This window comes from Blennius ocellaris (assembly GCF_963422515.1).
Source record: "Blennius ocellaris genome assembly, chromosome: 12".
Taxonomy (NCBI): Eukaryota; Metazoa; Chordata; class Actinopteri; order Blenniiformes; family Blenniidae; genus Blennius; species Blennius ocellaris.
Window position 1 is genome coordinate 16,875,802 of NC_137661.1, and position 12,329 is coordinate 16,888,130.

Below are 12,329 nucleotides of genomic sequence, written 5' to 3' on the forward strand. Positions count from 1 at the left end.
AGTTCACACTCACGCGCAAGTAGAAATACTTCAATACAAGTAGAAGTGCCTCAACAAAGTAGAAAGTACTTCTTTGAACAACTACTCAAAGTATTAGTTCCTTCATAGCCATTCTCGATTGCACTGTCGTTATATTCGCCTCACTTTTGCAAAACATCTGTGTCCAATCAATGCGCATTTCTGAGGTCAGCAATAACAGAATATGAAGATAAGGAAAGAAAGAGTGTAACTGTGCAATGATTGCCAACAAAAGTGCAAAAGTATTATTCAGACATTGAGCACATTCAGCAACACATTACAAAAGTGGTGAAGCAAGATGTTAGATTGCATGGTGTAAAGTGTACTTCAGTAAAAGAAAAAAAATAAGAACAAATAAGTGCAAGCATCCCATAATATTGCTTGATTACAGGACGGTCATTTCTTTAAAAATGTATTTTGTCACTGCACCACTGCAGAGCAAACATTGGGCATAGTCTGAATCAGGTAAACTTCCCAAGAGAATATCAAAGTACTGATTACATACTGACATACCGATATTGATTTTATGAAATGTGTCTGACAATAGATCTTTTGCTATTAACATATTGTCAGTACTGAACACCTGGATATTGATTGGCATAGGTCTAAATTTGTGCAGCAATTTCATTGCAGACCAGACCTCACTATTTTACTTGACCAACTTATGTGAAAACTTGCAAATTGCTGCACAATGATATACATTTTGATTGAAAAGATCAACAGTTTTTTTGATAAAAAGTGAAAAAAACGTGTACAGTAAACAATGATACATGCACTTGGACTCTTTTTTTTTTTTTTACGCATCAACAGAATACATTTCAATTGTATGTTTAATTCAACCTGTACTGCGTCATTAGGACGCCATGTATAAAAATAACAAGGGATACTTTGAACGCCATTCCAGTCGAGCAGAGAGAAATCTGCAGCGCCAGAGACAATTAAAGTAGGTGCACAGACAGGAGGCAGCTGGGGTTAAGTGTGCCATCCCCTCTAATTCCTGTGTGTAATCAGACACCTGTAACAGACTCTGTAGTTGTAAGGTCCTGTTGTGTCCTACACAAACGCTGCTGGAAATCAAATCTGTGTCGGAAAAAAAAAAAGAAAAAAAGGAGCTTTTAAACAGGCATGTCTTTGGGTGGACTGATGTCTCCTTAATGAGGACAAGTGGAACGGCTGCCAACAAACAAACATACACAGTCATTGGACCCAATAAAGCATTTAATTAGGATTGTGGGTTTCAGTTGGCAGCAGTCAAGATAAGGCCAGAAGTTGGACATCTAGAATATTGATGGATAATTATTGTGGTTTTTTTGTTGTTGTTTTTTTATTGCTGCAGACTCATTTCAGCATACAACAGCCTCACAGACAAACACCTGGCTGGATACTTCAGCAACTCTCGCATCAGGAGACATCTGCAGAAGGCAGGACTGGTGAGGAGGAGGAGGAGGAGGAGGATGATGATGATGATGATGATGATGATGATGATGATGATGATGATGATGATGATGATGATGATGATGATGGCTGTCATAAGTAGTTTTCTTAAAAAGAAAATGGACACAATTATTGAAAAAGAGAAATGATCTCTTCAGAGTCCATAAATCTTCACCATTAACTTGACTAGTTACTGTTCTTCTTTATGCTCAGGACTGCTCTTTATCACATTCGCTGTATGGTTGAGGTTGGTGTCCTCTGTGCCAGAATAAATCATCAAAGTTCTAATTGCGTCACTTCATGGACTAGTTTTTTCATTTTGTCCCACACTTGCCTAAAACTTATTTACATAGAACTGTGCGTGACTCATTTTGAACTGTACTGTGTTCATTCTACAGAGAAGAGGATTTGTGTATTTGTGATCAGTGATTGGGTTGGATTAGTGGAATGATTTGATCAAAATATCCATCCATCATTTCCAATTCAGGGTCAGGGGTTGCTCGAGCCGATCCCAGCTGACTATGGGGTGAAGGCAGAGTACACCCTGGACAGGCCGCCAGTCCATCACAGAGCAAACACAGAGACAGTACTTTTTATTGTTGCACCAAAGCTGTTGAAGCCCAAATCTGTTGTTGGACTGTTGTCGAGTCATGTCATTTCCTTTTCTTTTTTTTTTGAAATCTTAATCTTTTTTTTTAAAACCATCTTTGCTGAGACTCGGATGTTGTAATTAGATCACCAGGAGTGGGCGTATTGTTCCAGACAAGGAGTATCGACACAAACTGATCCAGAGGGCTCATCAGAGGCACGTTCGACAATGCTTGGCCCAGGCCATTTTCCACAAAGTGCTGGAGATGGAGGTGGAGGAACACGACGCAAATGAGACAAAGACATTATCAGCCAAGTGTTCTCCTCGTGGCATAATAAGTCATGCTAATTTGCTTTCCCGCACAGCGTGTCCATCAAATAGAGATCAAACGGAAACTGGAGGAGTTTGCGAGGAGGGAAAGAGTGCACAAGCTCAAGGTACGGCGTTAACATATAAACACTTCTCCGTTGCTCTCTCGCTTCAACAGCGATGATGAGAGCTCATTTGCAAATGGAAACAACATTCACTGACAATAACAAAGCTGTGACTCATACTCATAAAAAGTCAAATGACAAACATAATTTGGTCCAAATATATCACCATTTCTGTGAACACTCTCCAGAATAAATGAATGAAATCAACGCTGCGTTGTTTGATAGGTGGAGCGCTCTAAAAGGTATGAGGAAGACATCATTCGCATCCTGTCCCCACGTCCGCCGACCGGCGCGAGGGGCTTCCGTAAACAGGACTCCGGACCGGAGGGAGAGCACTCTGAGTCATCTGAGTCTGTGAGTCAGAATGTCAACAACGGCGCCGCATCATTTTGGCGTAACCACATTTATTAGAGTGCGACTCAGGTAGAGCAGGTTCTATCACTCAGAATCATCCTTTTGATGTGCTTTTCAAAATGTGATTCTTGGCTCTAATTACAAATATGCTATGAAAGCTCAGGCCAGTCGACATGAGATGGTATACGCAGTGATGTCTCCTAATAATCCACTTTGGTTTTCAATTAAAATATAATCTCTGCACTTTTTTTTATTTTTAATTTTTTTAACCAAGCTTAATAGTGGTACCTTGTTCCCGTTGCAATTTATTGGTAAAATTTTTCCCCATATGAACAATGAGTTAGAAGAATATGTTTGTACATTTCATGATTGGATAACAGACAAATTACAGTGTAATACTGATTTTAAAATGGTAGATGTTGAAATTGGCAATCATTATTAAAATCCAAATAGTACCATAACAACAGAGATTAGCAAGAATAGAAGATTTTCTTTCTTTCTTTCTTTCTCTTTCTTTCTTTCTTTCTTTCTTTCTTTCTTTCTTTCTTTCTTTCTTTCTTTCTTTCTTTCTTTCTTTGAAGGAGCGCAACTTTACAACTTTATGTCATGAACTATTTATGATCAAGTACTTGAACACTGATTTCTTCTGAAACAGTTTGCTGGGGGAGAGTTTACCTTTAAACAGAGCCAGACTCACCGTTTCTCTCTGCATAATTTAAGGCTCAAGACTCAAGCACCGGCTCTTTATTACTAAATGAGCATGCGAGTGATATTGGTCTGCTGAAGTGACTTACCGCTAAAGAAAGCAAATCTTTTTGTGTTCACACATCTGGCTATTTTATCGTGGATCTTCTTTAAAGTTGTTTTTTTTTTAATCTATTATATGATGAACACTTTTTTTCACCTTCAAATTTTTTTTGATAGCTTATATGAACAAAATCCCACAAGAGGTGTGTCAGTCACTGTTTACCCAGTTTGGAGAGGACAGTTCTGTGAGTGAAGTGGTAGGATTAGCTGTGTGTTATCTTTGAAACACACAGAGTCATAGACCATGATGCCAGAATAAATACAGACAGTAATCCTGTCTTTGATCTCGCCGTTAACCGTGTTGAAATTTCCGTCTTCTCGATAAATCTGCAAACATCTCCCACTTATGCAGGTTGAGCCTTGTTTGAACTTCATTATTGAAAGTAAGAAATGAAGGTACTTCGCGGTAGAAAACTACTATGCACTGTGCATTTATCATTTTAAGTACCGGTAGTAGGAACTTGCCAAGGGTTGGGAAAACTATTACATTTGAAAAGAAAAAAGGAAAGAAAATAGAAACCTGAATGATCAAGCTGAAACATGACACCATGTGCACTTCATAACATGGAATAAAAAAAAAAAAAGCCTGAAAATATATCCAATTAAATTATATCGAAATCTAATTATTTTCTAAAAGCAAATGTAATTTTGAAAACCTACGAGTAGCGTAAAGCCTCAAAACTCCCCTGTAATTGTAAATGGAATAACTTGTGCACGACATGAGTCGGACGCTCACTCTGTGCTCTGCAGCCAAGTTCGTCTCGGCCCAACACGGCTCCAGGGAAGATGCAGAGGCCGGTGCGTTTGAAGCCGATCCACAGCAACAGCACCACAGCGACGGTCAGACGCAGCTCGCCTTACAGACGCCTTGAGTCTTCCCATAAGAACGAGCAGCCATTCAACTGCACCGTGAGTCTCAGACATGCAGCAGCGTTCACACACACACACACACACACACACACACACACACACACACACACACACACACACACACACACACACACGCTCACCCACTTACACTCCCTTCAGGAAGACGTAATCAAGTTGTTTATTCTAAAATGACACTTCAGAAACTGCAATTTAAAGATGGAGATGAAGGAAAGTAAAAAAAAAAAAAAAAAAAAAAAAAAATCAAACAACAACAACTCGTCTTTATCAAACGTCAATGTGATGTAGTTTCACATTTCACGTCCCTCATTTGCAAAATCGACATTCCTCCTCGAAGCCTCTCATCTGCACTTGAAAGTAGCTGTTTCCAAAACACAGCCTTTGCTCGTTTCTCTTCCAGATGGACAAAGACTCCCGGAGACGCTTGACACCAATGGAGGCCTCGCATGGCATCTCGCCCTACTGCCTCCCCGTCATCAACAACTTCGTCACCCCGGTGCCTCCAGCCACCAAGAGGAAAGACAGGGGGGTGAAGCTCAATCGGAGCAACACCATCAGAGGCCGCAGACTGCGTCCGACCACCGCTTCCAGCGGCGCCGACGTCAGCGAGGTCTGTATCGCTCAAAGGAAAGAAAACTTTCCACAAGCATGGATGTGAACTGTTGCCCCTTTGGACTAACTAAAGACAACACATTCCCAAGGGACAACTTTGATTATGAGAAAAGAAAATACTACACTTCTAATGATACTTGATCTGTCGGAATGGATCAGTGTTCAGCACATTGTGTCAAAGCTGTGGGTGTCAAAAGGCAAAGACAGAGATCAGGTTCCAATTAACGACACATACATGATTGTTGGATTGTTGGACTAAACCTGGTGGATATCCAACACGCACAGGGACAACATGCAAACTCCACCCAGGAAGTACCACAGCTGAGACTTGAGATAATCTCACTGTCAAGGAGGACTTCCAATCTCTACACTTAGCTGGGAACGTCATGAATATATTCACAGTTGATGCACTTTTCACAAAAGCTAAAGAATCAACAAATCCTTTCCAACTCAAATGTGGAGGAAAAGCCTCTTGCTTCTTACAACATTGGATTTCACCAGATTCTTTCATACATGCTTTCACAAACTTTATCATCATAGTGTGGCTTTAATGCTAATGCAAGAAATACGGTCAAAAGGTGTCATTGTAGCATCGCTGATCTCTAACCTTTTATAACATTACAGGTACTGTATGTACATATAACATTGTTTGACACGGGTGCTTCGGTTTTTTGGGTTCTGTGCAGCTTCATGGCCTCTACTGTTTATGAAACGGTGCAAAACGCAGTTGACACATTAGGAAAAGCATTTACTTTCATTCAAAATTTCAGTTAATCTTTTCTTTATTATTTTCACACATTGCAAGGCCTCTTATGAATTGTTTTTTGGGTTCTGGGCTGTATGTTTCAAACCATATCTGATACAGATATAATCACTAAGGCAGTGACTACCTGCATGTGTTTATTGCTCAGGTCATTTATGTATATATATATTTCTTTCTTTCTTTTTTTTAAAGAATGAATAAAATGCCATTAAAGTTTTCTTTATTCTTTTCTCCAGGAACCCCCAATGCGGAGGAGCTCCGTTCACCAGAGCAAAGTGACTGTAAACATGATTTACTTTGGCAAAACGGTGCATCTCTCGCTCGACCTGACAGACATGAGGGACGATGTCAAGGTGTTTCAGCAGCACTGCGGAGGAGAAAACCTGTGTGTGTTCAAAGGAAAGCTCCGTGAGGGAGGTCAGTGTGTGGAACCCGGTCCCGTTTCATATAAATGACGGTACAATAGCACACAGGGGGGCCATTTGGAGAACTCTCACAGCATTTGACATAACTTCTTTTTTTAATTGTCTCTGCTCATTCTCAGATATGTTCCAGTTTATTTCAAGGCGACACAGGGGTTTTCCCTTCAGCCTGACTTTCTTCCTGAACGGGCTGCAGGTGGAGCGGCTGAGCTCCTGCTGCGAGTTCAAACACAGGAAAGGCCCGCGACTCGGCGGCAGGCACGGACACTTTGGTTTCTGTGGTGTGGAGGGGGCCTCACCCTGTTACAAGTAAGCTCTGAAGGTGTCTTTATCTTTGAAGGGAGGCGAGAACAGATGGAAATATCTTAAGGGATGATAATAAAAATCAAAAATACAGTAATTACTTTTGGGACAGCATTTGCAAATATAAAAATAACTACATTTTATATTCTAAAGCAGACCTGGGCAGCATACTGCCTGCAGACGTCATGATAAGTCTTTGCGGCTTTTTTGTCTAGTAGCTTCAAAACTAGTAGTGTACTTCTTTTTAATCATAGATACATTCATAGTTACCTGAATTGAGTAAAACCCGTAAATCTAACCATGTAGTTTCTCACATTGACCCATTGGAAAAAAGTAATTGCCGAGTTCATGTCTCATCACTGCTCTGGTTTTTACTCTACCTTCAATTTGACAAGTCAGTTGCATCTAAATGTTATTGCAAGTTGTTACACTAAATGACCCCTGTGTTATCAAGTGATTGTCTTTTTTTCAGGTGCATTATTGCAATGGGCCTGGACAAGAAACCAACTCCTCCACCAAAAAGAGTGAAAGAGAACGCAGGAAGAGACGAATCAGTGAGCAGCCTCAAAGATTCACCTGAGGTGGAGAGGACGGGAGGAGACGCTCTCTCCCACTCGGACTGTGAAACCAGTCATCCTCGGGACATGGAGACGGAGGTCGAAGAAAAAACAGCAGGAGGGGTGGAAAAAGTCAGAGAGGGTAAAACAATCACAAATGCCTTTTTTAACATTCGACTTTGCTTTGTTATTCTTATTTTCTTTCTCGTATAAAGTCAACTGAAGCAAATCTTTTGTGTTCCACACACACAAAAAGTGGCTTTATGGTGTGCATGCGGGCGTGTGCTAATGTCCTCTTTAGACTATGAAGAAGACTTTGAAGCCGATGACGAAGGACCTGCAGAGAATGAAGAGGCAGGAGAGAAGAAGTCTCCACCCCTACCGAGAGACACTGAGAGGCAGCTAAAAGAGAAAGACGTCACTGACACTGAGGACGATGAGAAGGAGGGTGAGTGAAGTGCCTGCCCACTGAAAAACGAAATGTTAAATAAAACCTCTTGTGTCGATTTCAATTTCATTAGACCGGCATCTTATTTTAGAAAGTCTCAATCATGTACCTGAATATGCAAGGACAGTCAATCATGTATTTTTCACCCACTAAAAAGAACGTTTCCTATATTTGATTTAATTTAAATCTTCTGGTCAAGAATCTAATATTTTCCAATTTCTTGCACAGAAGACATAAAGTCTCGTTCCGGTTCCTCAGGCAGCGATCAGGAGGAGAGCGATGATGAAGCTGCAAAAGACCCCGAAGAAGATGAGAAAGCAGAGCAACCAGAAGAGGTCAATCAAGAGGAAAGTGTTTCTGTATCGAACGAAAAAGATGGACAAAATCACGAAGAAGCTGCTGCCACTGAGGGTGAATCTGCCGTCGTCAAAGATTCAAACATGCAGACGAGTGCAGGGGACAGCACCGAGATAGAGATCTCGAACACCAGCTGCCTCTCAGGGAATGAGAAGAGACAGAGCGATGACGTCTCAGGAGGTAAAGAAGCAGAAACCACAGTAGAAGAGAGCAAACGGGAGGAGGAACAGGAAAGAGGTGAGTATGAACCAACAGATGCAGCTGTGGATGTTTCGCTCAAGTGAGAAACGTGGATGAAACCATCTTGTATTTGTGTTGTTGTTTTGTTTTGTTTTGTTTTTTCCACTATTATCAGCAACACCGCTGCACTCAAGATGTTTCATGTATTGAATCAGTCAGAAACACGCTGTGTATGTAATTTGATACCCAACAATCACACCAGTGCTGTCAGTGGAACATAATATTATAGATTCTAATATTTGAAATTAAAATACAGTTTAATAGTGGAAAAACTGCATGTGTGTAACTTTTTTCTTGTTTTTGCATGTGTGGTGATTTTCTACCTGATTCACTGTCAGTTTTTTTTTCATATCTATTCATATCATTTTGATTTTATATATATATTTAATTGTATCTAATTGAATATGTCAAACAAAGGTACTCAAAGGGTAAAACTGTAATCAGGAAAAAAGGAGGAAGCAATCACAAAGGAATAATACATATATTTGCATAGAGTACATCATTTCAAAAATCTGTAAACATGCAACAGTGAAGAGCTGCTTCATATTAATGTGAAATGTGTCCATGAGTGTACTTTCGCAGGCCAAGCAACTTTGCTCCATTTGTTAATCTTTATTAATATTTAACTTTTACCTGTCTTAAAATCTCTCATAAATATGATCCGATCAGTAGAACATTTATTAACTCAAACTTGCTTCTACAGTCATACAGGCCAGTTTCCTATTATTCTATGCCTGTTCTTATTTTGCTACAAAACTTTTAAGTAGGGTTGACATACAATGTTATTAAAGTTTCTGTTGTGTTTACATTCCGGTTGTACACTCTTCTTCCTGTGTATGTTTATTTTTGCATGTTGTGATGCTTTTCATATGTTTGCACCCTGAAATATTAAAGGATTTTTTTTGTTTGTTTGCGGTTGTTTGCATCTTCATTGGCTGTGATATCTGTCATTGCTTCAAATGTCACATTTTGGCTCCATGTAGCCTGTGGAAAAACATGCAAATATTGACCCTTTTGACGTTAAATGCAAAGTTGCATATATAACTTCATGTGCTGTGTGTCTTTTTCTTTTCTTTTTTAAGCCAAATCTGTACAGGAGAAGCTGGCAGAAGCCATACTGAAGGAGTCCCAGTGCAACTCTGAGCCTGAGCTGAGTGACACCAGTACTGAGGAGTCTGTAGATGAAGCCCCTAAACAAGACAGCAAAGGTGTCAGGTTTACATTGTATGGTAATGTGTTAATCAAACAACATGTAAAAAATGTTGCACTAAATCAAATGTTTTATTTCCACATGCTATCACAGAGAAACTCCGCGCATTAGCAGAACATCAGCAAACCATCGTAGGAGAAATACCAAGTGAGGAAAGTGTCAGTGGTGACGCCAAAGCTGCTCAGAAACAGGAGGAAGAGACTGAATCTAAAGAACAGGATGAAGGTGAGAAGAAACCCATTGAAATCATAGACATTACTAAAGGTGAGAAGGTAAACGACGTGGTGGAGGACGAAAAGACTGCAGGAGACGAGGCCACGGCAGAGAAGGATGAATCGGCGAGCGTGGCGAATACGAACGACGCCCCTCAATCTGTACATGAAGAAACTATAGCTCCAGATGAGACAACTGCAGACTCTCTTGAACAAGCAGCAACTCAATCCATGGACATTGAGGCTGTTGCAAAAGATGATGCAAAGGAGGAGGGAGTTGCAAAAGAAAACCACAATCGGCATGAGGAGAAGGGGCAAGGGCTGGAAAGTGAAGAAGAGGATGAGTCATCGGTATCAGAGGCAAATAAAAAGACTGATGAAACAGCAGCGCCAGATAATGCAGAGGCAGAGGCGATGACAGCAAGTGAGACAATGGAGATAAAAGCAGAGTCCTCTGAGGAGCGAGAGGCCCTCAGCTGTGAAGAGGCACCTGTGACTGACGCAGAGGAAGCGCAGCAGGCAGAGAGCGAGGACAGGACTGCAGCATCAGGGACACAAGTCACTGCAGAGACTTTGAGCAGCTTGGCAGAGGAGAGCAGAGGTGCCACTGTTGCAAAAACAGCTGACAGCAATGCAGAGAATATAAACGATGCAATTGAGGAAAATGCAATGGATGAGGAGGAAAGTAAAGATGAGGTTAAGGAAGAGTCAGAAGCAGCAGTTAATACTGATGACAGTCGAGGACAGAGTGAGGAGGGAGAAGAGAAGACTGCAATGCCTGGGGAAATAAATGAAAAGTTGGAGGAGCATCATAAAGACCAGGAAAAACAAAGTAATATAAATTTTGATGAAATAGCTGAAAATGAAAATACGGTGGAAGGAGAAAACGGTGGCCAGGAGAAAACTGAAGAGGGTGAGAGTAATGCAGATGAAAAGATTGGCAAGGAAGAAAACCTCACAGAGGAGATGGGAAATGTGAAGACCGACACAAAAGAGTTTGAAGAAGCAGAGGAAACCATCAATGAACATCATCCAATCCTGAAAGAAGAAGTTGAAAAAACTGAAGAAGACCTGGAGACTGAACACGTTGAGACAAAGGATGAAAACAACGAATTTGGAGTCGACGAAAACAATGAGGACAAAGACAAAAGTGCAGCTGTTGACGTAAAAGATGATGCGGAAAAATCCGTTAGAGATGACGAGGAGACGAAACTGGAGCAAGAAGTTTCAGACAATAAAAATACTGAAAGCTGTGAGGACAAAACAGATTCAACAGATAAGATTGCGGTAGAAACGCTTGAACTTACAAAAGATACAGATGAAGAAAATGTGAAAAACTCCCAGGAAAATATTCAGTCGGAAAATGTCGGCGAGAGTGACACAGCAGAGACGAATAAATCTAATGAAAAAACATTAGATACCAACAAAGAGGATGAAGATATTGGCATAAAAGATGAGAAAGTGAGTAACAGCAATGGAAATGGAGAGATCGATGTTGAAAATGGTGAAATCTCTGATGGAGCTGAGAGCAACGCTCCTTTACTGGAAGGAGAAGCTCCACTCACAGATAGACAGGATTTAAAAGCAGCAGCACAGCAAGGTGAGGAAGAACTAAAAACAGAGGAGCCTACTGAAGGTCAGATTGCTCATGTGAACAAATCACCGGCAAAGTCTGAAGAAGGTGCTGAGAAACACGCAGACAATGAAGGCGACCATGCTGCTGCAGGTGATGTGGTAGACAATGAGGAAGAGGATGCTGAAAAACATGACGAATCAAGTGAAGACGTCTCAGAGCCCGAGACAACGGATCCTGGAATTAAAAGTAAGCTGGATGACAAGAAAGGAAGTGAGGTAAACGAACAGGATGAAAATAGCAAGAGGTCCGATCGTGACAGTGAGAACGGGGAGTCGGATTTGACCGAAAAGAACAATAACATCAGTGAGGTGACGACTGTGTCTTCAGGAGCTCAGGAACAATCTGCGGCACCGGCATCTGTTCTTTTAGATAATACCTCTCGTCTGTTAGAGCACGACAAGGAGGAGTCTTGTGAGAAATGTGAATCCCCAAGAGAAGAACTCGTACATGTGGGTGAACATGTGGTCAGCGCTGATGCCTCTGCTACGGAGGGAGAGAACGGAGCAGACACGGAGGAGGCGAGCAAGGCCTCGGAGGAAGGAGCGAGTGTGCTGCTCAAACCTCACGCACAGAGCAATGAGGTCGAAGATTCAGGGCAAGGCGTCACGGTCGCTAAAGGACCTCCAGAAGCCCTGGCAGTGGCCGACAACACAGATCTGGTGACAAACTGGATAAACATGCACCAGTCCTCAAAGTATTTTGAGACTTTTGTTGAACCCTTGGAAGAGCTGAGGAAGATTTCAAATGATCAACTATCCAACTCTAATAAAGAGGGGACACCACCTGTAGTGCATTCCAAGCCAGAGAGCTCACCTGAGGTAGCAAAGATGTTGGTCTTAGAAGCAAAAGCTTCCGAACTAAAGGATGAAAACAAGTCAGGAGACCAAATGAAAGTGGAAGCTGTGGAGTCAGACCTCGACAGCATTCAGGCTGAAGATAAACCATGTGAGAGTTACACTGCCAAACATACACAGCAGGTGGAAGAGACCACTGAGGTAAACGACTCATCACCAAAATCAGAGACTGAACAAAGTAACAGAGAGTC